A 5,097-nucleotide genomic window follows, 5' to 3' on the forward strand; every position below is an offset into this window, starting at 1 on the left:
GTCACTTCGCTCATCATAGACGTTCGCCTAGAGCGTTCGTCACTTCGATCATCATAGACGTTCGGTCTCAAGCGACCAACCATCACTCTCCCTGACGTTCGGCCAACCCGCCTCAATCGTTCGGCTTTCCGTGGCCTACAGCGTCCAGGATGTTGCCTCATTGATGTCGGCCGCTCCCATTGTTCCCCATTGCCGGTCGCCATTTTCCAGGTCGACCATACATCAACACGAGCGCTTATACTCTTGTTCGACCTCCTGACGTTCGGCACCTCGGCCTTATTAACGTTCGGCATCTTGGCTTCAACCGTTCGGCCAATCGCTTCATTAACGTTCGGCATCTTGGCCAGCCGTTCGGCCCATCACTTCATTAACGTTCGGCAATTCCCGCAGGAAGCGTTTGGTCATTCGGACTCACTGGCGTTCGATCAATCGATCTCTTCGACGTACGGCCTCAAGCGTCCAGCATTCGGCCTAATGGACGATCGGCTACCAGGTTTGCAACTTGACCAAACGGTCTCACCTATATGCTTAAATTTGTTTCTTACAGTGCAGATAAGCATATCTTGTACATCAAAGCGGACACCTGAGAGCCGTTCATCCTGAAGCACTCCTAGACCCGGTAGATGTTCGCCCTAGAACACCCAGGTGCATTGAATAAAGGGATACACTCCCGCTGGTAGATGTTCGCCCCAGAACACCCAAGTGCATTGAACAAAGGGACTCACTCCCGCTGGTAGATGTTCGCCCTAGAACACCCAGACCATCAAACCTAGGGGACCATCCTCTAGCCTAGCTTATGTTCGCCCAAGAACATCAAATTTTCAAAGATTCTGTCGTTCGACATCGAAAGCGTTCGTCATTTGGTTTCAACGCTCCACCATCAATGTCAACGAACGTTAACAAAGTCGGTCGCTCGGCCTCAACGCTCAACCATCAATGTCAACGAACGTTCACACAGTCAGTCGTTCAGCCTCAACGCTCGACAATCAAATGTTAACGAACGTTCACACAGTCAGTCGTCCGTCCTCCCTTCGGTTTCAACCACTCGGCCTCACATGCCACTCGGCTTCTACCGCTCGGCCATACATATCCTCACGTTCGGCCTCACTCGTTTCAGCTTTTTGTCGTTCGTCACCGCCTCTTTTTGGTCCATCAAACTCAACCGCTCGGTCGTCCTTGGTTTAAAAACGTTCAGTCCACACATGAGCGACAACCAGAAACACGCTCCCCAACATAGCCTCCCTCAAATCCATAAGTCCTATAGTTACCGCGTCCATAAAACAGAGCGGTTAACTCGGACTTGGGGGGCATGTTATGTAGTAAGATATTTTATCTTAAATATTATATTTATTACGTAAAATATCTAAGATATTTATAAAGCCACTAACCACATTTTTAGGTAAGGTGGTTATTTCTTATTTTGCTTATAAATACAGTAACTGTAAGACCCGTAAATTTTGAGGACGGTGGGGACATGGTGGGCACCACTTTTTCATTTATTGAGCTGCATTATTGAAGGGGCAGAGAGGAAGCAATTAGAAGTCACGGGAGTTGTCTTTTTGGAAGTGGGGAGCAAAGAACACCCGTGACTTCCCTCATGTGTTTGGCACCATGCAAGCTTGGAAGATAAAAGGAGGTACTGGGTTCTGAAATGGGGAAGAAGCCTTGCTACCTTGCTGCCATTTTTGTGAGAGAAGGAGAAGTTCAAAGCTTGGTGGAATTGAGTTGGAGCTGAAAGTTTTGGAGGAGTTAGACTCAAAGAATTCACAAAGGAAGTCTTCAAGAGGTAAGGGGTGCTAGATTTTTCGTTTTGATGAGTTAATCTTACTGTTTTTGTAGAAATCTAAAAGCTTTAAAGTTAAAAATGGAGGTTTTCTGGTTTTCTGGAAAACCTGCGATTCTGCAGAATCTGCAGAATCGCGTTCGTCCAATTTGGCTTCAAAATTGGACGTTCGTCCTAAACAAGGCGAATTGAACGTTCGTCCACGTTAATTTGAACGCTCGCTTTTCTTTAGCCTGACGAGCGTTCGCTCATGCGTTCGTCCCGTAGCGTTCGTTCTAATATTCTGAACGTTCGTCCTAATAGTATATGACCACATATAGGTGGGTTTCTGAGCGTTCGTTCATATAGTGGATTAACGAGCGTTGGTGATAAGGATTTGAGTAGAGAGCGTCTGTGTGCGCCTGTGAACGTTCGTTCATTTCCGGGTAAGGGAAGCTTATTTAATTTAACTGGTTTGATGTATGCTATGTGAACGTTCGTCATTTTACTGTTTGATGCTGCTATGATTGGCTATGTGAACGTTCGTTATTTACATGAATATGATGCATGATGTTACTGTGATTAAGTTGCATGAACGTTCGTTGTTGAATGAATGAAAATAAAATATGATTGAATTTATGTATGAAGCATGAAATACATGAGATTTTGATGTTCTGGATCGTATGAGATGTGGAAGTTGATTTTGATATGAACAAATAAATCTATGAAAGTCTATGATGAAAAATATACTGGAATCTGGAATTGAAAATGAATTTCTCATGAAATTGTACGTTCGTACTGAACGGACGGTCATTGACCGTTCGGTTTTCCTTAAGTAACCTGATTGAAATGTTAACTCTTTCATTTGAGTAAAACTCTGGTGGAGGACGAGCGTCCTCGGCTGAAATACTTTGCCTATGCGTTCGTTACTGAACGGTCTTTGACCGTTCGGTTTTTCTGATGAAAATAACCGAAGTGGGATTCGTTCATTTGGATCAATCCTTTGTTGAGGACGAGCGTCCTCGTGTCTAAAGGCTATGCTTGAGCGTTCGGCCAAGTATTGTTGAATATGGTATACTTTGACAAATTCCCTTCTGTTGTATGCATGTGTGAAACAGTGTATTTTACCACTCGTAAACACTTCTTCAAAAGTCCCTTAGTATATTTATCAATTCTGTATTTTAAGTTATTAAACGTTCGGTCTCACACCTGACGATCGTACTTAGGAGTGTTCGGTCTTATACCGAACGCTCGTTCTAAAATTGGTGTTCGGTTTCATACCGAACGCTCGTTCTAAAATTGGTGTTCGGTCTCATACCGAACGCTCGTTCTAAAATTTGAGTTCGGTCTCATACCGAACGTTCGTTCGAATTTGGAGTTCGGTCTCATACCGAACGTTCGTTCGAATTTGGTGTTCGGTCTCCTACCGAACGTTCGTTCGAATTTGGTGTTCGGTCTCCTACCGAACGTTCGTTCAAATCGGTGTTCGGTCTCAGATTGAGCGCTCGCTCTATTTGGTGCTCGGTCTAACTCTGAGCGTTCGTTATGATTGTGCTCGGTTTGAACTGAGCGTTCGTCCCAAAATGGGGCTCGGCGTTATTTTGAGCGCTCGTACTATTTTCCACAGCGTTCGTCCAATGAACAGTACCAGACTTGTACATTTATGAACTTAAACCGTTCGTTCTTTGATTCGAACGAGCGTCTCCTTTTGGGTCTCATTTACAGCGTTCGTCCTCGATCTCTGGGGACAGAACGTTCGGTCTTGGTGGTTTCTTATGAATGATGAAAAATGAATGATGAACAGTATATGAGATGAAATGAAAATATGAATACATGATGAAAAGTGAATATGAGATGAATGGAAAGTTATGATTTATGAAAGAGCGTTCCAAGGAGGAACGACTCAGAACTTGATTATTGAGATTTGTAAAGTATGAATGTGGTAAGCTTAGCCGGTTGATTCATCCTGATATTCCGTGAGTACTCGTCCTCACGTAGAGACAGTACGTCATGTGTGGGAATGGCAGGAGGTCCTAGTCCTGATGATTATTTGGACAGATAGGATTAACCTCGGGTGGCAGCTGATGAGAGTTCCAGTTACTACATCACCCGGGTGCACGAACACCGAAGCTACACAGATTTCATACAGTCCGGACAGTCAGTCGTGTTGAGTTTTAACTTGTGAATACATTAAAGTGAACTGTTATGTAATGAATGTGTAAATTGAGATATGCATGTATGTTGAATTATTTACCTGAAATTGTATGTTGATGCATGAGTTAAATTACGTAAGCTTACCCTTTCGTTTTCCTTGTGTTGTCCATTGTCCTTGTACGTCCGTCTTGTCATTGCAATGATCATCCGTGTGGATGTGAGCAGATGGAGACGAGCGTTTGGAAGATGCGTTGAATGAAGAGAACCTGGTGGATGTTGAAGTGAAGATCGAGCAGTGAGACCGCTCGGCCTGTATTGTATTTAGTTGAATTGAATGGTCGTTCGACCATCTCTCGTTTTCATTTAAGTTTATTTTGGACCGTTCGGTAAATGTTTTCTGTAAACCGTTCGGTCAGGTTTTATTTGTGCGTTCGACTTCGGATTGTGATTCGTGTTGTAAGGTGTACGGCTTGGCTTTTGTTTTTAGCGAAAAACTGTACTGAATTATTATTAAATGTGACTTTCTGAATTTATAGTTATGACTGTATTTTTGGGATGTCACAGTAACAGTGCCAAGGGCCAGAGAGGTTCCCTCTACGTTCTCTTATGTCTAGAGACTCCAAATAATATTTCAGATCAGTATCATAATCACTCTCTTGAGAGCTGAGGCTCCATAACTCACATTTGACTTGAGCGTCGGAGTATCTTTGCAAGTACCTCCCCCTCCTTTGGCGAGTATGAACAACAATTGGAAAAGAGCAAGCATCCCAGACAGCCAGGAGCAACAAAGACACACCGGACAAAGTTTACACCGAAACAAGTAGTTTTTTAACACTGGGCCGATCAATTTACTGGAATAGAGTTGCAATCCTTCAAGCAAGCCTGCCGATGATCATCCTTGCAATTTTAAAGATCTCCTTTTTATAATAAGGAGACATAAAGAAAGGAGACAAAGACATTAAGTCTAAAAATAACTTTAAATTTAAAAAATATAAAAACAAATTTTTTGTAATTAAAAGAATTACAAATATTTTTAATTGTCTAAACTATTGTATAATTATGCTTCAAACTATGATTTTTATATTCCTTGAATTTCAATTTTCATGGAGTATCGTGAGCCTCGAGAAGATATGTTCTTCCAAATGTTTATTTTTCAACTTTGTCATAGGTTATTTAAATTT

The 5,097-nt window shown here is 42.5% G+C and overlaps 1 long non-coding RNA gene across 1 annotated transcript; it reads left to right on the plus strand.

Moving 5' to 3' along the window:
- The first annotated feature begins 1,551 nt into the window (after window positions 1-1,551).
- LOC148200225 (uncharacterized) lies at window positions 1,552-4,437 on the plus strand. Its single transcript, XR_015785768.1, has 3 exons — window positions 1,552-1,786; window positions 2,104-2,208; window positions 4,142-4,437. It is a non-coding gene; the product is annotated as an uncharacterized LOC148200225 (long non-coding RNA).
- Window positions 4,438-5,097: the final 660 nt, after the last annotated feature.

The sequence above is a fragment of the Vigna umbellata genome, chromosome 4, assembly GCF_029865625.1.
Source record: "Vigna umbellata cultivar VRB3 chromosome 4, Vumbellata_1.0, whole genome shotgun sequence".
NCBI lineage: Eukaryota > Viridiplantae > Streptophyta > Magnoliopsida > Fabales > Fabaceae > Vigna > Vigna umbellata.